We start from the raw sequence: 26611 nt of genomic DNA, 5'->3' as shown, positions 1-26611 counted from the left end.
ATTTAAGAAAAAATTCTCTTTGTAGATAGATATTGCATAAAGACAGAAATATTAGAACAGATTTAAAATTTTTTTTAAATGCTATGGGACAAAATGCTATCCTTATATATAGTAGAACAGATCAACAAACTATTAGAACTAATACAAGATTCTGTAAGGAAAACTTAAAAGGTATACATCAATATACTAATTACTATTAATCATTGTAAATACCAAGGATAACCAATTTGAAATAATGAAAAAGGCCTCACTTACATTACCTATAAAACTATAAATCACAACGAAACAAACTTATCCCCAAATATGCAAGAGATAAAAGAAACTATGAAATTTACTAGAAATTACCAAAAAAGACCCAGGTAAAGAGAAAAACATACCATGATTCTAGATGAGAAGATGCAATGTTGTAAAGATGAATAATCACCTTAAATTCAAAAGCTCCAATAGGATTTTTTTTTTCAATATTTATTTTTTAGTTCTTGGCAGACACAACATCTTTGTTGGTATGTGGTGCTGAGGATCGAACCCGGGCCGCACGCATGCCAGGCGAGCGCGCTACCTCTCGAGCCACATCCCCAGCCCTCCAATAGGATTTTTTAAATGGAATTTGGCAAGCCAATTGTTCATTTGGATGAGTAAATTAGCAACAATGTCAAGCAAGTTGCATGAATAAAAACAACAAAAAGCAACTGAATTATTTAATTGTTATGAAATAATCTATATTAATTGAGTTACTTTTGCAATAAAAATAACCAGAGGAAATACTTTATAATCTTGAGGTAGAAAGATCTTAAGTAAGACACAAAAATTAGAACCCATCCAGGGAAAAAATTAGAAAGTTAACTACATAAAATATAGAACTTCAGTAAAAGATATTTATAAAAAAGAAAGTATTGGGCTGGAATTGTAGCTCGGTGGTAGAGAGTGTGCCTAGCATGTGCAAGGCACTAGGTTCGCCGCATATAAATAAATAAAATGAAGGTCCATCAACAACTAAAGACAATTAAGAAAAAAAGAAAGTATTACTATCTCTGGTATTAAAATAACTCAAATAAATAAATACAAGTATAAATAAATAAATGGCAAACAATAGGAAAAAGGTCAGCGAAGGCATAGTTCACAAAAGGACAAACTACTCACATCCAATAAGCATATGAAAAGATGTTCAGCTCACTGGTGAATAAGAAAATGGAAATAAAAATTAAGATTCCATCCAAATTAACCAAAAATTAAACATTGATAAATTTAAGGGTACCAAAGACATGCAAGTAAATATAATGCCCATTCTTCTGGTGCTAGGTGTCTTGGGACAACCAATTAGGAGTAACAAATAATGGTCAAATAACTATTATCACAATATGACTATCAAAATTAAAAATATTTTTAGCTTACATTTTTAGATTTATATCTTATAGAAACACTTGCACAAGTGGCCAAGGATATATGTACCAGGAATGTTATTTGCAATGGCTAAAAATACAAGATAATTTAAATATTAGACCATAGGGTAATAGTTGAATCAATGTTGACACATCATAAAATGGAAACCCCCTGTGGCCACTTAAAGATTAGAGGTAATTCAAATTTGGAACAACATGTAGAATAGGGTTTCATTTTTGTGAAAACAAATAATGTATGTGCCTAAATGTTCTTCTAAAAAGTCTAGAGAGATACCAAAAGGTTGACTGTGTTCACTTGAGAATGGGGATGGAAGTCGGTAGTGATGGTGGGATGTGAGGAGTTGGAGAAGTTCACTTTCTACTTATAAATTATTTACATTCTGTAATTAATTCTATGCTAATTGAGCTGCTTCTACAACAAAAATAATAAAGATAAAATGAACACATACAAAGGGATATGACATACAAGTTCAATAATAGAAAACACATAGGAATTTATAATTTAAATATGAGCAAAATTGAAGTAAACTGTAATGCTACAAAAACCTAAATGAGAAGAAATTTTGAACTCTAACTCCATGTTTTATGCATTTGTGTGAACTGCAAAAACAATTGCAAAACTTAGGGATTTAATTAGCACTAGTATCAAATCTGTATCCTTCTAGAACTGTGCCTCTACATATTCATGTGTTCTGTTCTGGATCTAGTCTCACCCACACAAATGGACACCATTATAGACACTAGTGACTTGCCTCTGGAGTTTACCCACTTTTTTGCACCAGGAAAGATACTTTTGTCTTACCTGGTTCTTCAGTTACCTTCAGTTTCACTGTTTCAACTCCTAACCACTCATCTCTTTTGAATTGATATCTTGTTTTCCTTTCTGTGACCTATTCCAGGATATAACATAGGATAATTTCCCCCCTCCAGCCTCAAAATTGTTCTTCCCTACACCCTATCTAGATATGCTCCTCAGCTACCTCTAACTTAAGTGAAGGATGAAACACACTATTTTCTTCTCCTGTCTTGGGAGATTGGTTCATGTAGAGCTAACTGGAACCTGAAACTCTTAAGACAGCATCAACTTTAAGATACTACTATAACCCTGGCACTGCACTCTGAATACTTACATACAAAACCCAGTTACTGTTAAACTTTTGGGAGAATGGTTCAAAGTTTAAATATCCTAAACTGCTGCCTGAAAAATCCATGAAAATATCTTCCAAATATTTGACTATCAAAATTGCTTCTGTTAAACTAATTCCTCATACCTGCCTAAGATCCTGTTTCACTGTTCCAAATATGCTTACTTTCTCATATATCCTTTGCTGCCCCTACCTCCTGATGTTCTAATGGTCATGCTCTATATTACCTAAATCTGTCCCAAGTCCAGAGCTTACCAGGCTAAGTATGAGTACTTGACCCAAAACATGCCTCCATAGGCTGTTCAGTGGCCCCTGATTTGGATTGGTTTGAAGAATAAGGGGAAATTACAAAAGAAGGGATTATGATTTCTTGAGTTTAAAAACATTTATTCTGCTTAAAAATTACAAAACTAGGGAGATAAAGAAACACATTAATTTTTTTGGAAACTTGCGTGGCCTCTTGCATCCTTTTTGTATCTTGCACAGTGCCCAATACATACCTTAGACCAAACACTGCAATAATTAACTAAATAGACTCTGATCAATTATATAGGGAGACAAAAAAAAAGTGAATCTTGGTCTAATTAGTCAGCTGCAACTAAGAATGATGAATGCAAATTAATTGCTTTGGCCCAGATGCCTATAAACCATGAACAGGAAGCCATTTAATCAACCATGGAATGCATGGAATGGACAAGTGACAGGAACAATATGTGGACTGCAGAAGTATTATCAGGCCACATCTAGTCCACCACAAGCCTAGTTGTTTGAGGGTGACAACAATCAATAGGCCACATTGGTCTGAGACTGAGCAAACACATGGCTTGACTCAATCAAGAAATTTGATTCAACTCAGGAGGCCCAAAGACCAGAATACTGTATGACAAGACTTTTAAACAGCAGTTTCAGCTGCAAAACAAAGGGGGTGATTGTGTTTGAAGAGGAGAAAGAGAGAAAGGACCACATACTTCTCATCAGTATTTTCCTAGGATAATTGCAGCATCTGAAGCACTTAGACTTGATGGTAGCTGTGTCTCCCATCTATGGCAAGCAGAGATATGTTAAAGTCAGTTTGTGATTGCTCTCAGTGAATATGGTGAGGGAAACATTCATTTAAAATCATTTAGTAGTTGGAAAGTCTTGCAGTAAGATGTTTCTGCCTTATTTTCAGAATCTACTTTGTGCTGACTGCTCAAAGCTTTCTATACATTTTTGTAGATCAGTAAATGAACTGAGAACATCCTTTATTTGGAAAAGACTTAAAAAAACGATCATTTGGGTTTTGTCAAGACCTTGTTTTCTAATTTGGTGTTGGAAACTGGTTTGGGAAACATAGGGAACTGGTTTTAATGTTTGTTAATCATACTAATCTAAGTGTTGCCATCTTTTTTAGCCCTATTTTCCCAGGGACAAGGGGATGAAAATAAACACATTGGGAGAAATTGGGAGCACAGAACTTTTCATCTTCTATCCATGCCTGGATCCAGAGTTCTATGCTATACTGATGCCCCAATAGCTCTACTTAGAAAAAATCTCTCGTCTGTCAATTAGAATGAAGTATAGCTCATACAAGATGTGTAGTTCTTGTTTTGTTTTTGCTATTATTACTTGATCAACAGGAGGGATGAAATGGGCCAGAATAGGATGCAAACCATTCATTTCCTAACTATGCCTACAGCAACTTCCTGAGCACAAAAAGGACCAAAGGAGGGCAGGTTTTAAAAAACTATTTGTGAAATAGCTGGTAATGACAAGACCACTGGTAAGCACATGTAAAATAGATATTTCTACATAGCAGCAGGGTGAGAGAAACTGATATGTCAAATATTTCAAACACCATGATCAAATTGGAATAATATCAAAAGTGATTATAATCTGAGGTGGTAGAATTCAATTTTCCTTGCATTATGGAGATTTCTCTGAGCAGACCCAGGTTAAATGATTACTCTGAGGTTGATGACACACTGATTCCTAGTGCCAACAATGACTTCAGCCTGATGGCAACCTTTACAAATTGCTTCCTGTAAATTCTTTGTGAGAATAACAAGCAATTCATTTTGCTTGAGAGTGACTTTTCGCTAACGGACTCCACCCAACAATCTGGATTTAATAAGACCAAATACACTTTGGTATTACAAACATCTTTTTTTTTTTCAGATGCAACTTCCCCATATAAGTTTCTGTAAAAGCAAAGCGTTTTCACTTACCATTCAGTGAAAGTCAGATGAGTCCTTGTGAATCACCAGCAGTTACTTAGTTTTTATGATGAGTTGGTAAGGAAGGGTAAAAAGCAATGAAGGTCACTGACAAGCCATATTTGTGGTGTGCACTAAGATATTCGGGTTAACTTACAAAAGACTTTAAAACACAACCAGAACAAAGCTTAGCCATTCAACCATTTGTTCACTCATTTATTCAGTATTCAATATATTTCTTGAGCACCAGGCACTGCTGTAGGCTCTGGGGATACAATAGTGGAACAAAACAGACAATACCTTTGCTCTCATGGAACTTGCATTTAAATAAGGAAACTGGACAATAAACCAATAATTGCCTAAAGAAAAATCCTTTAAAGAGGACTTGACATATTTAGTGGGCAAGATAGAGAAATTACATGCTTGCAGAGGGTACTGGGAGCGTTGAGGACTTTGTAACTGGTAGTTGATAAAATCAAAACAGTAAATATTTACTTGGCATTGCTCCAATGTCATATATAATTTATGTCCTAGTTCCTGAACTTAAAGAGCTTACAATTTCAACTTTCAAGGTGTTCCTGTACATCATGCAGGCAGAGGGGGAAGGAAGAACTATCAGAACCATCCAACATCTTTTCACCATCTGAATCACAGCCACATTGCCTTTAAGGTTATAATCAGTGTGAAGAAGGTTTAGAACCCTTGGGCTTTAAGAGATTCAATTTGTTGATGCTGTGCATCCTGTCCTGTTTGGTAAAGAACCAACGTAGTTATTGACAAGACTTTTTTTTTTTTTAAGTTAGAATGTCCAATCCACTTTTCTTATTCCAACGAATTCACTATTATTAAAGGATGTGAAAATAGAAAACTTGGTTTAAAAATTTTTTTTTGCTTTGTTAATTCGAAGCTGCCAGCACCTCTCCAGGGTAATTTTCCCTGCTCAGGAGGGGATAAGCCACCTAAGAAAATTAAAGTCTGAAGTAGCTAGTGAAGAAATAAGAAACAAAGTCAGAATTAGTTTTAAAAGCAGAACACTTGATAGATTGTTCCAGTCCTGGTGGGAGCTGGAACAGAACAATTAAAAAATGGCTCCGACTCTTTATTTAAGGGAGAACATCAAAGACAGGGATAAGGTTTCAGCCAGTGGAGTCTTGCTTCATGTTGTCTTGAAGTCAACAGGTTGATTGGCATCTTGATAAGCCATACCCATCTCTGAGAAGCTGTGTTGCTATGTGGCTGCTGCAGGCCACCCCATCGCAGGAGCCTTATGGGACCTTTGTCAGAGCTGGGTGGGAGTTCACATGTATTTGGGCCATCTCACCAGCAGGAATGCCACTGTGAGTTCCCAGTACCAGACCCACTCAACGGCTTCCATGCTGATCTGATCCAAGCACAGTTCAGGAATGGCTCTCGACACTTTGTTTAAACAAAACAAAACCTAACATTGTGGTGAGGGAAGTCAGTGATATGCGCTTAGCATGCATGAGACCCTGTGTTCAATCCCTCAATGCCCAGCAAGTGCACTCACGTGCACACACATATACAAACACACACACACACACACACACACACACACATTCAGAAACAACTCTAGCCTTGTGAAGGAAAGATTGTAAGATTTCCTTGGGCTTACACCTCTGAAATTTCTCTTTTAATTTCCATTCCCACCTATTCTCCCTTCAACTTTCCCATGTTCTGGCTGCAATCCATCAATCAGGGCATATGGTTGTTTTCATCACCTCCTGATATACTGGCCTCAGAGTTCCTGAAATCAGAATTCCCTTATGCTTCTGCTGCCCTTTTGGACCTCATCAAAACTCTATCACTTACCTCCTCAATATGGCAAAAGAAGTAACTCTCTGAAGGACAATCCTTATAATATCCCCAACTACAGTTGCTTATTATTCAAAACTGGACTAACTCTCTTGTCTCTTTACTCTCTTAAGAAGACTTAATTCCTTCATCTAACAAACATATGCTGGGTATCCACCATGTGGAAGGTACTAGGTGGGGTAATTCGGATCTACAAAGATGCTGAAGATAAATCATTGCCACATTTATAGAATTTACAGTTGAGAAGAGGTCAAGTAATCAGATAGCTAAAAAACAAGATGGAAGAGGGCAAGATGCTTAAGAGAGAGACAAATGAAGTGCCACCTTTGCTCAGGGGAATTCCCTTTTAGGAACCTCAGAAAAGAAGTACTAAAGCCAGACTTTAAGGGACATGGAAAATTGCAACAGTTCAGAGACAGGTGAACAAATGAGAGTTTACTTCTGGCATTTATAATTTTTTCTTATTATTTCCTGTATTAAGATTCACCAGGGAAACAGAGCAAATAGAATATACATATTTTCTTCTGGGCTTATGTGATTATTGAAGCCAAGAAGTCCCATGGTATGCCAATATCCACAAGCTGGAGACCCAGGGAAGCTAGTGATATAACTCAATTCAAGGCCAAAGGCCCGAGAACTGATTAGGGGTAGAGATAGTGTAAATCCCTGATGACAAAGGGCTGAGGTTTAGGGAGCCCGAAGTCTGAGAGCAGATGAATGTCTCACCTTTTATTCTACCTGGGTTATCTACATTGGTAGAGGTGCATCCTCTTTACTCAGTCTACTGATCCAAATGCTAATCTTTCCTGGAAAGACCTCACAAAAATAATATTTTACCTGCTATCTGAGTATCCCTTACCCTAGAAAAACTGACAACTAAAATTAACCATCATGACACCTTTATAGTCCTTCCTGTATTTATTTATATTCTTCAAATCAGGCTTTCCTAACAAAAAATCTTTTCTAACCCCACAAGCCTCTCATTTTATGTTCTTCAGTGAATATTAATTTAAATTTTTAACAAATTTGTTTTTGACAGGGTAATCAATTTTACAATGATCATTAAAAAGAAATATCTAAATAGCAATAGCAATATGAACTTAATAAAAAACACTCCCTCAAATTTTCATGTTTTTATAAACCCCAAAGACTGACTGGCTTTTGCTCCTGGAGACATTAAGTTCCCAGCACTTCAGCCTGTACCCGACCCATTCTGCCCTGCAGCTGAACAAAAACTTTAAGACAACGTCAGATACTTGCAGTAAGAAGACCTTGGCCTATGAGAGCTATGGACAGAACAAAGGTGGGTCTGATAGAAACCACCAAGTCATAAGATAAGAAAGACCTTGACCATTCAGAGGAGGATCTTCCCTAGAAAGAATTTTCACTGGGCTGACACCAGTCATGGAGGAACTGGTATTTTATCATTCTAAAGTGTACTTTTTTCTCATCTGTTATTGATTTTGGTAGTTCTTTACCCATATGTTTATCATATTTATCAATCCTACCAGTAATTGTTTTATTGTATCAATGTATCATTTTTGCTACCTATTTCCCTACAGGTTCATATATGGGCTTTTCCTAGTTTTTAGTTATGTTAATGAGTGCTTCTACACACATTCTCATGCCTTGTTCCTTCTAAATTATTTCTGTAGTTTATGTTGTATTTTCCAAATTTAAATGAAATAATGCATAATTGATAGGAAAGGGTATGAGCTCTAGAAGACTGGCTGTATTTTAATCCTGTGTCTACTACTTACCATCTAGGTGAAACTGGGTAAATTAATAAAAAAAATTAATTTTTTACTTATAGATGGACACAATCTATTTATTTATTTATTTATTTATTTATTTTTATATGGTGCTAAGGATGGAATCCAGTGCCTTACACATGCTAAGCAAGTGCTCTACCACTAATCTACAACCACAGGCCCAAATTACTCAATTTTTTTTTGTTAAAAATAGAAATAAAAATAATACCAATCTTGGGCTAGGGCTGTAGCTCAGTGGTAGAGTGCTTGCCTAGCATGCATGAGGCACTGGGTTCAATCCTCAGCACCACATGAAAATAAACAAATAAAATAAAGGCATTCTGTCCATCTACAACTACAAAAAAGAATTTAAAAAAAAAACCAATACCAATCTTATGTGATTAGTGCCAGAATTAAATGAGATAACACATACAGGTAAACTCCTAGAACTATGCTTAACACATAGTAAACATTCAACCATATTAGCTATTAATATATAGTTCTTAGCATACCCTTGATTGTATTCTAAAACTCAGTAAATTCTAATTTTCTTCTTTTCATCCACTCAAGTTATTAAAACTTGGACAAAGTAATTATTTCTATTAATGGTGGAAACATAAGCTCAGTTTATGAGGAATTTCGAAGGTAAAGTCTCCAATTCATGCCATGAATATCTAAGATACTTCCCAGAAAAAGACTGGCAGCTTATAGAAACACAGGATGCTCCTAAGTTTTCATCATCATGTACTATGGTTCTTATTTTATTGGTACAAGGATCCTACCTTACATTGATTTACATTTGTCTTTTTCCATTTAACGCTAGAACACTTGGTTTCGGGTGCAAACCTCAACCTTTTACTTGAAGGAAGAGTATGGATACAGGTGGCCTCATAGCCAGTTGGATCCAAGAAATGAGGTGCTGCTTCTTTCCTCCCTGTTTCTGGTCTCTGCCGTTCTCCACCATTGGTTTCATTTTGTCAGTCCAGTGAAAATTTTTTCTATGGTTGATCCTCCTCTGAATGGTCAAGGTCTTTCTTATCTTATGACTTGGTGGTTTCTATCAGACCCACCTTAGTTCTGTCCATAGCTCTCATAGGCCAAGGTCTTCTTACTGCAAGTATCTGACATTGTCTTACGGTTTTTGTTCTGCTGCAGGGCAGAATGGGTCAGGGACAGGCTGAAGTGCTGGGGACTAAATTTCTCCAGGAGCAAAAGATAGTAGTGTCTAGAGTCTGTAGAGAGATTGAGCTCTGGTTGATGGCAGCAGTAATATGTTCATGAATACATTGATTTCTTTAAATCACATTTTTTTTGCATATTTACTTTTTATTTGTAGTTTGACACCATACCTTTATTTCACTTATTTATTTTTATTGGTGCTGAGGATTGAACCCAGTGTCTCGCACACGTGAGGCGAGCACTCTATCACTGAACCACCACCCCAGCCCCTCTAAATCATATTTAAATAAACTGCTTGTTAGAATCCTATTTTAGTGTCTGCTTAAGGGGAAACCAAGCCTAAGGTACAGCTTGATTTCTAACTACTAGACTTTGTTACATCAATATTTGGGTCACAGAGAAATGTTAAAGACTTGAAGATGGACAAACCTTTGAGAATTGATCTCCTTTAACACCCAGAGTTTTGCAACTTGGAACTGTCCTTGTAACTCCATGCCAGGGATATGCATCTTTTTCCTCTTCTCTCCGCTGATACCACTTTCAAAGTCCAGGATTGTTAGTGCTTATCTTCCTTGGTTCTGCCCAAATCTTTGTTTAAAAAACAAATAAACAAAAACTTTACTTTTAGTTTCTTTTCTGTTTTCAACCTCTATTTCTTTCTTTTCATAACTGTCCATGCAAAAAAAATGACAAGCAATTTATATATGTATATCAGAAATGAAATTCTACAGTTGCTGTAAAATGTAAGACCATATGTACTGATGAAGAATTATGTCTAAGAGGACATGATGGTTCCAGAGTTTAAGTGGTATGATGAACAGGAAGTAGAAATAAGACCTGGGTAATCAGGGAAAGCCTCACAGGGGAGGTTTGTATCTCTTGATTTAGTTCAGTCTCCTATTTTCAGATGAGGGAACCATACTCACAAGGTAAAGCTACTGGCCTAGATCCCACAGTTTATAAGTGATGGGCGCCCCCCACCCCCCTGAACCTTCACCCTTCAACTAATTCTTGCCCTTCCCAGGCTGTTCTTCACCTCTGATCCAGAGGCAGCCTTGCCTCTGCCTTTGTCTTTTGTTAGTCTCAAAATTTGCCCAGATCACTAAGCCTGGAAAAGGATGAGAACACATAGAAAATTCTCCTTAGCACCTGCCACACTGCACACTGTATTAGTTGTCTAAGAAGGTTTTGCATATGGGTTGAAAATATCATTTGTTTTGTTTTAAATCTTGAAGAAAAAAAGTCTAGTTGTGTGGAATTTTTTCCTCCAGATTTAATCGTGAATAGCATAATTAGCCTTGTTATTCAGCAAAGCAGAAAACAAAATAGCCATTGTAGGTCCTCTTTGTTTAGACCCAGAGACCAATGAAGTCGCTCACTTCTCCCACTGAGTGGCCTGCAGATATTGGTCTCTGGAGAGCACCAAGTACCCAGAGTGGCAGAATGCTGCTGAGTAAGCCCTTCCCCAGCCCAGACTTGATTCTAAGGGGACAATTCCTCTGACTGTTCTCGAGTTTTGTCATATCAAATATTCTCAACAAGTGCTTCCAATTTCTGTTTTTAAAACAAAAATTAAAAGACCAGCACATTCCTTTTATGTTTGCGCAAATGAAGTAGGAGCAAGAATCTGGGGAAACTCCAGCAAAGGCTTTTAATATGTAACACAACTGATATCCTACCGTAGTCCTGAAATGTGAATGAAAATAAGGTACAGTTGTCCCTCAGTACCCATGGGGTTGGTTCTTGGACCCCTACCACCACCTCCTGTGGATACCAGACACTCTCCATCCCAGATAGTTAGTTCCTTACAAAAAAGTGGCATCATATCGTATTTGCATATAGTCTAGGCACATGGTGTACTTAAATCATTTCTAGGTTACTTAGAATATCTAATACAATGTAAGGGCTATGTCCCAAATTGCTATATTGCATTGTCAGGAAATAATAACAGGAAAACCATTGCTGCACATGTTCAGTATAGATGCAGTTATTTTTCTAAATATTTTTGACCCATGGTTGGTTGAATCCACAGAAGAAACCACAGATATGGAGGGCCAACTTTATTTACTTTTTGTCTCAGGTTTCAAGATCATATTTTGGTACTTTCTACACTTTGAGATCAATATTCTAAGAATGAGTGTGTCTTCATCGATCTCCAGCAAGAGTGACTCAGGCATAATTGGAGGATCCATTAAAATACAACTTTCTCTTCCCACATTATGCTTTATTTTAAAGTGCAGCATTATTAGCTCACTTAGTGTTCATTTTAGAACAATGCTATTCACCACAAAATCATTTAATTAAAAAGCTAATTTCCTGTAATGTAAAATTTCAGGCAGTTCAACATCAGTTGAGCAGTACACTGACAGTAATATTATGCACACTCTACTGCTCTCGTTTTCTGCATTGATTCATGTTTTACTTGGATATAATCAGACGCATCTCATTTACTACAGGGGGGAAAAAACTTTTCCTGCAAAGATTTTTAGCACCTGGCATGTGTAACTGCTATAAGACATGAATGTTTGAGATCCATATATGTTCCCTTAGCCAGCCTCAGGACTTGCCTTGGACCCAACATGTGAAGTCCCCAACTAGCAAATAGGTGCAACCTCTATTGCACCACCCACCCAAGGTCACCCCAATGCCAGGGGCCTTTCTTCTCCTACAAAGGAATCATTGTAGATACAAGTCAGAGCTTCTAAAAAATCACAGGTTCATAGAGAAAAAGAAGAAATGATAGAAAACAGCAGGAGTTTTAGTGAGCTGTGTCCAGCCAGGGGTGAACCTTCTCTCTGGTCATTGTCCCCTTAAAAAGATACAAATAGCAACACATTTTAAAAAGTGCAGGTCAAAGGAAGCTCTAGGAAAGCAATATTATCATTGGTTATTCTTGTCTTAATATGATTTGGCTTCACCAGATTGCTTCCCTTCTTGCAAACTAGCTGCACCAAGAAAATGGAATTTTGTTTGCTGAGAAAGAAAATTATATAATTGTAAAGTATGGTCAACTTCTGTTAAGCAGAGCATGTATATGTGTGTGTGTGTGTGTGTGTGTGTGTATACATGGAACAAGGAACAAGGGCACAGGACACTCTAAAAGAGGTGTACAAGGGAGGTAGAAAAGTGCCCAAAGCAAGCATCACTAATTTCAACACTTGGCCTAAGAAAGAAGGTGCTGACCCTCTGCACTCTCTTTTTCATCTCCTTTTTCTCCCACTGTAGCTTTGAGCCAACATCCACTGCTTCCAGGAACAAGCATTTAAACAAGCATTATTAGTGAGAGAATTCAGCAACATTAGTCATTAAATCAACTTTTCTGAGAATATGTTAGAAACCTAATTGCCATGGTAATTAATAATCAAAACAATATGACCAATGATTAACAATTAATAATTATAATAATTATTCTCCTCATCATCAAAGCTTCTTTGGGGGTTTATCTGCCAAGTTCTAAACTATGGTACACTGCACTCTCTAGTTCAGGTAGTGAAAGCATCCAAGAATACCAGGCAGGGCTTCTGGATACAGGTAGCAGGGTGAGTCCTCTACCTCTGGGGCAGGCCTAGACAGTAAGTAGAGTCTGAGTTCTGGCCTGGGCTCAACTCTCCTCCAAATTGAACATCTTCCTTCACGGCTGCATAGGCAAGAAGATGAGACATTTTTTCTCATTTGTACATAGGCTCTGGGCTGGCCTGAGCCCTGAGCCTAAGATGGGTCTATTGTTGACCCCAGGGGCAGATGAATAGAGTCAGGAACAGCATGCACAAGAAGATTCTAAGCCTTTTTTGGAGGATTTCCAAAACCATAATTTGGAAGTGTTATAAGTTGGTGAACAAGCATTTGGGGAATTGTCAAGCAGGAGATGCACAATCAACCGTTTAGTGTTAGGACTTTGGCTAAGGGGTTCCTTTCTGGCTGCTGTCAGGCAGTTTTCATTGCCCACCCTCATCTCAGGTGTCTTCCAGGTGCTCCTTGGTTTATTCTGTTAATACTTTACCTAAGAAAAGATTTTCAGAAATTCAGTTTGATAATATGCTGGCTCCTACATATATTAAAGGAACTCTTAAACTATCCTCTTTATCTCTGTATATCTCTTTATTTTCTTATCTTTACAGACCAAAGTAAGATTTGCTCCTTTAATAACTAATCAGATTTGCCTGATTCTTGATTTGACCTGAGAACATCCTTCAGCAAAGCTTGTTAGAAAGTGAGTTAAAGGGTGGCTCATTGGTGGGGAGACTGTGAAGGATCTTCCAGCTGCTGCAGCCAGACAATCAGACTTTGTTTGTACTGAACCACAGCAGTGTCTCATGCTCTTCCTTGCTCTCTATTTAGCACTTCATCTTTATCTAATGTCTAACAAAGTGGAGTCTGTGGCAGGCGGTCTGTGGTAAGCATAGTCAATCAGCCTACCCTCTGGAAGGTGACAGCAATAAGGAGAGTCTAAATATTTATTTCACAGATAATCTGTCCTATAGCTTTCAACATCCAAAGATTTTCAGTTTAAAATATCAAGGCCCTGGTAATTCTCATGGCTTTTGCAATAAGAGGTCACACAAATGAGCTCAAGTGTCATTTACTGCCAAGCTGGTATAAACCACATATTGTGTCCTACAAGGATGATTTACAAGGAAGGGCACTTTGCTTAGAGCGGGACTGCCACACGTGATTGTGCAGGCTGGGGATACATATTCTTGTGATACAGATGGCTGTATGTGAGGGTGTGGTAGGAAGCATGGATCAGGTTGGCTACAAACAGTTCTAGTTTAGTGGTTCAACACAACAGAAGTTCATTTTAGCTCTTGCAAAATGTCCAGCTTAGGTTAGGCAGGGGGATCCAGGCTGAGCTATTTCTCTATTCTTTCTTTTTTTTTTTCTTTTCTTTTAATTAATTGCTATGACAATACAATGATCTTGATGTATCATACATTTGAGTCAAATGGGGTATAATTTCTCATTTTTCCAAGTGTACAGGTTGCAGAATTCTTTTTTTTTTTTTTTTTTTTTTTGGTGGTGCTGAGGATTAGAACCCAGGGCCTCTTAACAGGTGCTTTTAGGATTACCTCAACAATATGGAAAAAATATGGTGGGTTGCGAATTGACTCTTAAAGCTTCTGTTTGCCAGTGACACATGTCCATTGTGTTTCCATTTCATTAGCCAAAGCAAGTCGTATGCCCACACCTAAAGACAATAGAGACAAAGAAGTCCAATTTTACCAAATATCCAGAAGGAGAAGAGAAGGGGAATATTTGGAACAACCTTAATGACTACCACTCAGGGGTACATTTGTAAGGACCCCAGTGCCACCATTGTGTAGGCTAGTAACTCTCAAGTGAGACAAGGAAATAAGACTTCCACTTTATAAGTCTGATAACCACCCTCACAACTTAGGTGTCTACTTCCAGAAGTCTTGTGGACAATCATCTAGAGATAAAGGCAGTAAGTCCTGACTCTTGCAAACAGATTCATTGTATTTTCATTTCTAAAATAAAGTATTCCCTAAAACACATAATCCATTACTGAGAAAGAGCATAAAATGGGATGTTGATTCTCAGAGGCCTCAGAAGAAAAACCTAGAGGTAGTGGATACTAATTATCTAGAGAGCCTTACTTCTCAGTACTGTTGCTCCCTTCCACCTTTGGATCAGATGTTAAATGTGATGGGAAGCTGGCAGCCATTCTGCTTAACATGACCCTTTTCCTAAGACACAGCAGACTGGATCAGAATGGAAATCCAACCAAAGCTGGGCCAGAGTCTTTTCTCTAGGAATCTGGAGTCTGAATTAGTAGAAATGCCAGGAAAAAAAGGAGTTTGGACAAATTGTTTTGGGTTGTCTAATGGATGCAGATGTACCTGAGATTGTTAGAACTCATTAACTTCCATATGTTCTTCTATGATCCCCACTTTCCCTTGCAGATAGTTTGGGGACATATGACTCAGTTCTAACTAATGGGAAATAGAAGTGATACAAGCCAATTTTTGTCTTGGTTGTTGGAAATGTTCCTTAGCTCTTTCCCTTATTTGCTCACCACAGTGACCTTGGAGGTGACACATACTAGACAGCATAGTTATAGCATAGAGAAGAGCTTCCCATCCTATAAAAAAAATTGTGACATGAGTGAGAAAAAATTCTTCATGTTTCAATTTTTTTTCTTACTTCAGCATATCCTAAACTATTCTAATATAAAACAAACCCAGAAGTTGTTGTGTTCTAGCAAGAAGCAATAAAAGATGATTTTTTGCAGAGAGAGAGAAAAATGATATATGAGCACAGAGAGGAACAGAGTTGAGAAATCCCTGGGCCCTTCTAGTGCCTGCTTCCCTTCTAAGGGCAAACCACATTTTTTTGTCCTTGCATCTGGTAATTCCCTTATATCCTTATTATAGTAAGTTTCCTGTTTTTAATGAGCTTATGTCAAAGTTTCTGTCCTTTGCCACCAAAAAGAAAAAGAAAGAAAGAAAGAAAAAAGAAAAGTTTTAGCTAATAACCCTCAGACTTCAGTGCTTCAATGTATGCTTTACTAATTATACCATAAAGACAACCAACAAGCTGATATATCTGGTTCTGACTTCTAGTTCCTTCACCCATTGTGTTTTGTTCAGGGGTGCTAAGAACTATAGCAAAATCTCATTCAGATGTGATTCCTTAGGACAGCCAATTCTCAAGACACAATTACAAAATTATAGGTCCTGTCTGTTTATCCCAACTTTAAGTACAGGTGGATAATCTTTCCAGTTTATTGGTTACAAATGACCAGCTGACAAGTTACTCAACTTTTGCAATTGTAGTAAAATTCTAGAGCTATCAAGAAAGAGTCACTTGTTCAAAAAGAATGGCTAAGGAATTGATTGGCTCTTCAGAACCTGTGCCAACTTCCTTTCTGCAGGCTGGCTAAATAGTGGATACCTCTTATAGAAGGCAAGCTATCATCTTAGAAAGAAAAACTCTCCACTGTGAATAAGCTGAATGCAGTCACAGAAACTGCAGACAAAAGAGCTTTTGATGACAGATATTGCTGATGCCTGGAGCCTTCAAAGACATTCCAGGAAAGGTGAAGGAATAATTATGACTAACATAACTCATATTTTTTTCCAGGATATTACTCACTGAACCAATGGATCACTTGAGAAATACATCAGTGAATCAGCTTATATGCAATTTGGCAAATAGATTCCAGGTCCCTGAGTTGTTTATATTGACCTGAGTAAACACCCAGGGATACTTTCTGGGGGGAGAAGTAAAGATAGGATGGCTTTTGGAGTAAAAGAGTTTACTCCTCAGTTTTTCCATCAATTGTTCTGCCCATATATGAATGAAATGATCAAAGCTAATTAATGAAGAAAAACTTGAGCACATCCTTCAAAAAGATAAGGACCTCGATAAAGGACAAAGTCAGAAATATCACCAGGAAATAAGGTGAATCCAATAGGTCACCAACCAACTAAAATAAAATGAACTTATATATATATATTACAACACTCAAAGGTGGTTAAAATTATAATGGTTACAAATAAAAAGGAGGTTGGTCTGCATGGCCCAAAACCTTTTATTCAAAATTCTATGATGAAACAACTATATGAACTGGTAAGAAGACTCAAGGACCAAATGTGGCCCCTGACTAAATTTACCTTCTGATAATGGCACCAACATTTATTATTTTATGTTTTACTTCAATAGGAAGAGTTTATTTAAAAATAGGTACAGTTTAAAGAAGAATAAAAACCCAATACCCAGTACTTACCACCCAGTCTAATTTAGGAATAAAATATTAATAGTATCTTATTAGAAGCCCCATGCATCTACCCAACTGCATTCTCTTTTGTTTGATCCCTCTCCCCAACCCCTGTGACTGCCCAGAGGTTAACATTAATTCAGAATTTTGTGTTAATCATTTCCTACCTCCATTATGGTTTACTCACCTACGTTAATGTAACTAAACAATATATTGTTTAATTTTGAAAATTTAGTAATTTCCTGAACAAAGATCAAAATTACACTGTTAATTGAAACCTCAGGAATTGTTAAAACACAATACAACCTCTTGCATTGCTTCTCTGAGACTATACAATAGCCTGTTTGGGAGAATCCAGTGGGTCAAGTCATAAGCTTGTCCTAGGAAACACAGGGCTCTGCAAAGTCAGGTCACCTGACAATGTTGCCAGGTAACTCTAGTGTTGGAATCAAGCATAGATATAGTCAGAGGGTAGGCAGATGCTCTTTGTTTTCTAACCTACCTCCAGCTCTCACACATAGACTTACACAAAAAAATTGATTGAGATGAAACGATTATCCTCTCTGATCCGATCATCAGGGCATGGAATAAAGAACAGGAATTTTATCAGCAGATGGTCACAGATAAAATCTGGACAGGCTCATTCAAGCATTCTGTCCTTAGGTTGGAAAAGAAGGTAAAATACCAGTGAAAACTTGTTATGACAGCCACCAATGCATCCATCTTTGGAGTCTCATGCTCCCCTCTTAGTTGCCCTCCTATATCTGTTGATAGCTGGAATTGCCCTTTATCATCCTCAGGGGTATTCCTTTTGCCTCTCTTATTGGACCACCTGTTTCTTACATCCAGGATAAGACTCCATAATTTGTGGTGCGCAGTGCAAACCAAAAATTCAGGGTCCCTTGTTTAAAAACTTAAGAATTTGAAAATGCCAAGTATGGGAACTTTCTAGGTGCAGGATCCTGTATGACTGTGAGGGTTGATGTCCACGAAGTCAATCCTGCTTCTCCCATGTTGTCTCCTACTTTGTTTCCTGTTTGAATGGGATACCATCTTTGGGAATTTTGAGGGGAAGGGTGCATGGAAAAATAAGTTTCTTGAGACTCAAATGTCTGAAAATGTCTTTGTTCTATCTTCAAACTTGAAAGAAAACTACTTTATTGTATGACATGGTGCTGTGAATGTTGCAATTCAGAATTAAAATTATAGTAGAATTGTACAATACAGCAGCCCAGCATGACTGATGGTTGGGTATGAAGTTATAGGCTGGAAATAAATTTCCTTTAGAACTTTGAAGGTATCCTGTCTTGTTTATTGTATACTGTAGGCATTCTGAAGTTATGTGGATTTAAAATTTTTGTATGTGATCTATTTATGACTTTTCATAAGTTTATATAAGTTGCTTGGCCCTAAAGTTATAAAAAATTACAATATGCCTTTGTGAGGGTCTGTTTTCATCCATTATGCTTATGACCTTAGGGGCCTTTTTGATCCGGGAATTCATGTTCTTCAGTTCTGAGAATTTTCTTGAATTATTTCATTGACAATTTCCTCTGCTCCATTTACATTGTTACAGAATGTTTTTAATTTCTAAGAGTTCTCTCTCTCTCTCTCTCTCTCTCTCTATATATATATATATATATATATATATATATAGATATGATTCATTTTTTATAACATCCTATTCTTAGTTTATATACAATATTGGCTATTATCTGAGAATATAGGAAATCTCAATTGTTTTTTTCTCCCTTCATAAACTTTATTGTTCCATGTTGCTTTTTTCTTGTATTTATTTGCATATCTTTTTTGTTAAAGGCTGGCCTTAGATATTTGGTAATTTTTCTGATCTTGATTAATAGTGGGGAAGCAAAATGCTGATTAAAAGCACTGACAAATGGGCTTGGATATGCTATTTCTTGGGAGGGGGACCCCTTAAGTTAGTATCTTTTCTATTTTTATTTTTAAAAATATTTTTTTAGTTGTAGATGGACACAATATCTTTATTTATTTATTTATTTATTTTTATGTGGTGCTGAGGATTGAACCCAGTGCCTCACACATATGAGGCAAGCGTTCTCCCACAACCCCAGCCCCTTAAGTTAGTATCTTTACATTTTCTTCTTGTTCTGAATGTTCTGTCTGGTACATAACAACATGACAGAAACAAGTAAGGAAGAAGGCTGGGGAATTAGAATAGATAATCTTGCTCTCCCCTTCAATAGGAAGCCTTGCCTTCAGTTGTACCCACCGACACATAAACTCCAGACTTCTGTTAGATAGGAGAGGGACAGACTCCTGGTGCCATCGAGGGAATAAGCCACTACACATCCAATTGTGCTGCTTAGGTAGGCTTTTCTTCTTTATGTAAGACCTCTCCTTTACCCTTGTCCCTGGTGTACCCGATACTGCCAATTTCTGAGCTTTTGAAGGATTGTATGACTTAAAGCCAGCTCCAGATTCAGTCTTTTGGTGTATCCATCAGCATTCCAGCTTCCAAATGTTTGTTACATTTATTATAATCTCCTATTTTTCCTGTATTTGTGTGTTTATGTATCTTGTAAAAATTCCTCTAATATAGTTTTAGGGTGTTTCAGGAGGAAATAAAAATGGATACAGACCTTCAACCCATCACCTTTACTCAGAACCCCACCGGTTTTCTTTAACAGTCTTTTAAGGACTCATTGTACCTCTTTATACTTACTCAAATGTACCCATGCTGAGGTCAGTACATTGCCCTGGCAATGACACCTATCCTAGGCATGGCTTCTGCTAGTAAGGCTTGATGTGGGAAGCATCTGTGAGATTGTCTTTTTGGAACTCCCTCCTCTTCTCGAGCAATGCCCCTCCCAGCATGGTTACCTCAGGGATGACATGTTCTTATTTGATCACACATCTTGGCAAAAGTTGATTGGCTTGCCTCTCTTCTCTAGATTCCTAGATATTGGCCAGAGAGATCATTAAGGGAGTCCCTCACTGGTGGTAAATAGTAAGACATAAATTCCTCTACTTTGCCACTCAAATTTTACAATTAGGTCATTTGTCTGCATCATCTTTTTCCAAGATGTGTTATCTTTTAGAGAGTTCTTTAGGACCCTTCTTCTCACATGAGAATAGATACCCTAATTCCACCAGTTCATCAGACACATCTAAAATTCCAGCCTTTGAGTTTAAAGGTAGGACATCCCTCCCACTGCATCCATTTTCTAACCTCCATATACTCCTTCCAAAAATACTTAACAAAAACAATTTTCATTTTGCCGTAAATCCCTTCTAGAAACCCAGTATATGCCAAGGCTGAGGTAACAGAAAGGAATCTTTGACAATGTACCTTTAAGGTTCTCTCAAGGGTATACACCAAACAGAGGTTAATCTGGTACTGTGAAAAGTCAAACTGCTTTGCTTTTCACCCTTACAAGCCAAAGCCCTTCCTCAAATTCCTTACCTCTAATATGGAACAGGATTCACCCAAGAGGGGAAATTCCAGAAGAAGCGAAATTGTGGGGAGAGGCAAGTGGGAGTACAGAACACTGAGCTTCTGTAACGTCCCTGATTCAGGAGACAGTACCCACCCTTTTTAAAGGGGAGGGGTTTTAAAGTATTTTAATATTAAAATTCACACGCGTCACCAGTAAGTTAAAAGTTTCCCTCAGGGCACTAAATCTGAGCTCGGTATAAAAGGTATTCACTGTGGATCCAAAGAGTTTTGAGGTCCATATTCAAATGCCGCGACTTTGGGCAAGTTAGTTGATCATTTTTGCCTCCGTTTCTTCCTATGTGAAATAGGGATCAAAGACACAAAAGAAAAGAAAAAGAAAGAAAGAAAAAGACACGGTTTAAAAGGTGCCTGGGTGCTAGTGGACGTCCTGACCCAGATAGGACAGAATTCCTATCTGGATGCCAGTCCTCCTAGGGATGGGGAGGATAGGAGAAAGGCAGCAGGGTGAGCGGAAAGAAGAACCCCACCTTTTAGGAAAACTACGGATTGATAGCTTCTGTATTTCTAACTCACGAGTCCAGATTTTCTCTAGAACCTGGATTATTTTTCCCCCTCCTCTAGGAAAAGCATCCCACCACTCCCAGCCAAAGGGTGTCTAGAGCTGGACAGAGATAGAAAAGTAGTTGAGCATCCCCATATTTGTCAGGCACGATGGAGGGAAGTTTAACATGAATTTTGTTTTTAACCATGAAGTACCTGATCCCACCAACACATTTGAAATATAATCTACACAAAATACCAATATTAACTTGGCAACTTTTTTTTTTTAAGTCACTCATTCCTGTGACACCTGCTCTGAATTGTCTGTGGGCTTGGAGCTGTGGACAGTGACCCACCACTTCCCAGCGCGCTGGAATTCATCATTACACCAGGGCGAAACTGCGCATGCGCAGGCAGATCCACAATTTACAAGGCTTAAAAGAGGGTAGGTTTGGAGACGCGGATTTTGGTGAGAATCCAGGGCCACACTGGGCTGTGGGGAAAGAGGGACCTCTCCCCTTCCCTGATATATAGTGGTGGTGGAGCAGGTAGTTATCATTCCTCCGTGTGACCCCCATCCCCAGATCTAAAGGGAGAAGGTAGACGAGCTATGAATTCTGCAAGCCCTTCAGAGTATCAAAGACCTGAAACAGACACTAAGGGCTACTCGTGTTAAAAAATAATAGTCGCATCCTTAAATCCTTTTCTCTTGGGAAGAAGGGACATACAAAGTGTAACATTAAACACTAAGATTAACAATCACACTTGGTGCTTGGAATTAACATGCCTTCCGTTACTTTACCCTCCTACCCACAGAACTGGATGAGTTTGCTTCCCCAATTATCAAAGAAGAAACTGGCTCTGAGGGGTTGCTCAAGGTTACAGTTAATAAATGACAGAATCAAGGCCTGAACTAGTCATGACCCCAAGCCAGGGTCCTTTGTTGTTGCCGTGTTCCCTTCTCAGAGGAGAGGCAGGTATGTCTTCAGCACCCTATGCAAAGAGAAGTAACCCCTCTCTCTATAAAGATGCCATCTGCCCCAATACTTGGGAAAACTGTGACTTGCACTTCTTTTTTTTTATTTTTTTTGTTTTATTTTATTTTTTATTTAGTTGGCAGACACAACATCTTTGTTGGTATGTGGTGCTGAGGATCGAACCCGGGCCGCACGCATGCCAGGCGAGCGCGCTACCACTTGAGCCACATCCCCAGCCCTGCACTTCTTTTCTAAACACAATGATGTCTTGGCTCTGTGTTTTTTACACATGCCATCTTATGAAACGGCCTACTGGATTTATCGTTGCAATCTATGGAGCTAGGTTTTGTTTTGTTTTGTTTTGTTTTGTTTTAATCTAACTGGATCTAAGATAATGGGCCTAACTAGCCCATGTTGAGACCAAGTGATCCAACCATGTATTATGACAAATGGTACACACACCCTTTCAATAAATGCAGACTTTTAAATCACCTTGGTCATTTAACCATTAATTATCCAACCACTCTACAGGTCTTTAATAAGCATCTCTGCCTTTCCATGCACAACTGTATTTTCTCCTCTGCCAGATACTTCCCCCCCCCCTGAATATTATTCAGATCCAGTCACTCCTTTACTTAAAAACCTTCAGTGGTTTTCCACCATCTACAGGATGAAGGCAGGACTTGTCACACAGAGCTCCTGCTTGTCCTTGAAGTCCTTAAATTTGAAATAGAGGTAAAATAAAACCCCAAAGTTGAGCCACGTGTTTTGATATAATTGTAAGAGCACAGCTTCTTGTTTTCAGGAACCTCAAATTATATGGAGAATAATCAGAATATAAAGTGTAAATAATAAATGCTTCACCTCTTAGCCCACACTTGACCACGGAGGATTGGGTACTCAGAGGAACTTGGGTACTAAGAGGAACTTGGATGGGGGGGGGCAGTAATTAACTAGGAATAGAAAAGCAGGATGAAAGGAAAAGGAAAATGTAAATGTTCTAAATCTAAAGGCCAATGTCACTGCTAGGTTTCATGTGTTCGAGTTGACTCTGGATTTCCTTGTAGCCCAGGCAAAAAAGGGAAACAGGGTCTCTCTGTATTTTGTTAATAGACAGGAGAAAATCTACCAATTCTCAAACAGTCAGTTCTGTGATGCTCTTTTGTCTTTCTCTTCATTGATTTTCTAATTATAAAACTACTGCATATGTTTTGTTAAAATTCAAATTACAGAAACATCTGTAGAGTAAAACGTATAGGTCCCCCTTATCTATACCTCTATTTCCCTTCTCTAGAGAACGGCAACCCTAAGACTAACCATTTTATTTCTAGGTTATTTTTTTCTATGCAATGAGAAGTACTTACATTGATTTGTTTGCTTTAAAAATGTGTCAAATTATGTCATTTTCACTTTACACTGTATCAAAGACATCCTATATATTTGTATATATTAATTTCATTTAATTCCCACTATGATACACTATTATTAATAGCATAATATGTTTAACCATTTCCCTATTCAAGTTGTTTCTGATTTTATTTTATTTTATTTTTTTTAAATATTTTTGAAGTTTGTAGAGGAGACTCTTTTTTTTTTTAATATTTATTTATTTTTTTAGTTCTTGGCGGACACAACATCTTTGTTTGTTTGTGGTGCTGAGGATCGAACCCGGGCCGCACGCATGCCAGGCGAGCGCGCTACCGCTTGAGCCACATCCCCAGCCCCTGTTTCTGATTTTAGTCATAAATAATGAGCATGCTTGTACATACACTTTTGAGCAAATATGTTATATTTCTATAATAGAATTTCTAGAGGTGAGACTACATGAGTGCATGGTTTATATGTTTAAAATGTTGATGAATTGTCTTCAAAAAGGTTGTACTTAATACTCTAACCATTGATGTCTGAGCATTTCCTTATTCTCTTGCCAACATTAGATATTATTTTTTTTTCATTTTCTGGCACAAATTTTTAAATGGAATTTCTACTGGCAAGGTCAACATATTTTCATCAAGAAAGGAGACCAATGAGACAGGATGGCTCTTAAGATGATGGTTTTCAGACTGTGCTCTGTGAAGCCCCAGGAATTCTTAGGGATGGATATAAGGGAGCACAAAGGGACAAGACCCCCACCGTCTTAACCAGAGCAACAGAAATTTTTAAAATCTGTTTTATCTTTTTTTTTTTTAGTTATAGGTGGACACAATATCTTTATGTTATTTTTATGCAGTGCTTGAGGTCAAACCCAGGGCCTGACGCATGATAGGTGAGCGCTCTACCTCTGAACCACAACCCCAGCCCTGTTTTATCTTTAATTAGATAAGATTCTCTTGTTAAAAACAACTTTGGAAATCACTGGTCTTGTACCTTGTTTCTTACTGAACCATTAGCAGCTTGAATAGGAACTGAAAATATATTCCTTCAAGGCAAAGAGAGTTTATCTCCAGCTATAGCTAAAATATACATTGAATGTAGTTTGCACACACACACACACACACACACACCTGTGAGAACTAATATTCTTCAATATGCTGTGCCTTTCCCTATTGCTCACCTGCTATCCTGTAAAACATCATTTCCTCAAAGATTTGAATTAAAACTCCCCTTCTCTAATTAGCTCTCTCCTCACAAAAAAAAACACACCCACTACCACCAATGTGGATCATGTTCTTTTTTTATTTGTAAAAATTGGATTCTATCTGAGCCTTGTTTCTCCTGAGATCTGGATAACATCCTATGGCCCATGAGCTTAAGATCTCTGGGAGGGCTGAGGTTATGGCTCAGCGGTAGAGCACTTGACTAGCAAGTATGAGGCCCTGGGTTCGATCCTCAGCACCACATAAAAATAAATAAAATAAAGGTATTGTGTCCAACTACAACTAAAAAATAAATATTAAAAAAATTTTTAAAAAAAAGACTTCTGGGAACCTGTCTGAGCCTTAGGTTCTCATGGCCTTCTCTGCTGCATTCCCAGGAGATCCATCATGTGATATGCGGCTCCTTCTTTGGTAGTCATGCACACAAACAACAACAAACTACTCAACCCAAAGCATTCTTGCCTTGCCAGGCCTGTGTTTGATCCCCAGCATGTGGTGGGAAGAGGGTCAACAAAACAGGCTCTGAGTCACAAGGATGCAAACAATTTCAAAATGGTATGGTGTGAGCATCTTTGTGCTTTTTAAAGCCTCATACCAGCCCTGCCTTATCTCCCTGGTTCCTCCCTTTTCTCTTTATACTCTTTATCTTTTATCTACTTTCCCCTGGCTTCAACTAAGAACTTCAAATTATTTTTCTCCATTAGGCTTGCAATTCATCTTTTCCTAGCTTTTGGTTCCAAAGTCATATGGTCAGTCTCTTCATAGTATTTACCTTTGTCAGGGGGTATTATGATTTGGATCTTAATGTGCTCCCCAAACTCATGTGTTAGAAAATGCCAGAATGTTCAGAGTTGAAACAATTAGATTATGAGAGCTATAATCTCATCAGTGGATTACTCCATTTGATGGATTAATAATTTGATTATTTAAATTTGATTAAAAATATTAATGTTTGGTTACTGGCGGTAACTCTAGGCAGATAGGACATGGAAGGAGGAAATAGGTGTCTCAGGGTGTAGCCTTGGACTATATGGACTGGCTCTTCTATTGCTCTGTTTCCTGGCTGCTATGAGCTGAGAAGTTTTTCTCTGCAGTGTCCTTCTGCCATGACATTTTACCTCATCTATAGCCCAGAGCAATGGAATCATCCAACTATGAACTGAACCTCTTAAATAGTGAACCCCAAATAATCTTTTTTTTCTCTAAGTTGTTCTTGTTAGGCATTTCGATTGTAGCAATGAAAACTGACTAACACAGAATTTCCATTTAGTAGGTTTCCACCACTGTAGGAGAGATTTTTTTTTAAATAGCAATAGAAAATTTTTTTTCATTTTGTTTTATACCTCTGGCATTTTTTCCTCATGAAATATGGTCATTGTATTTGTCTTCTAATCATGTTAGAAATCTGGCCCCTGCAACCAAGTGTTAGTAATCCAAGGGCAAGAATTCTGTCTTTTCATAGCTTTTAAATACTCAAAGTCTCTGACATATGCTTTACAAATTTCTAATGAATAAAGCAACCACTAATTATATGATTAAAAGAAGAGTAAATGATAAATAAATTTAAGACCATAGGATATTATATAGAATGACAGATACCTCCCTGAAAGGACTGTAAATTTGTAATTCTTAGAAAGTTAAAAAAAATTCAGATGTATTTTTGATTTGTATTTATCTTTCAGGGTGTCCATAATATAAGGTTACCTGACTCAAAACACTCACTGGTTCTCATTTCTGTTTTATGTTGGCCTTTACTCTTCAAACTTCTTCCCCACTTCTTCTAAGAGCTAGATATTATTTTTGTTTATTACCTTCCC

Source organism: Urocitellus parryii, chromosome 12, assembly GCF_045843805.1.
Source record: "Urocitellus parryii isolate mUroPar1 chromosome 12, mUroPar1.hap1, whole genome shotgun sequence".
In the NCBI taxonomy this organism is placed as follows: Eukaryota; Metazoa; Chordata; class Mammalia; order Rodentia; family Sciuridae; genus Urocitellus; species Urocitellus parryii.
The sequence above is the reverse complement of the archived record's forward strand: the minus strand, read 5'-3'. Positions refer to the sequence as shown.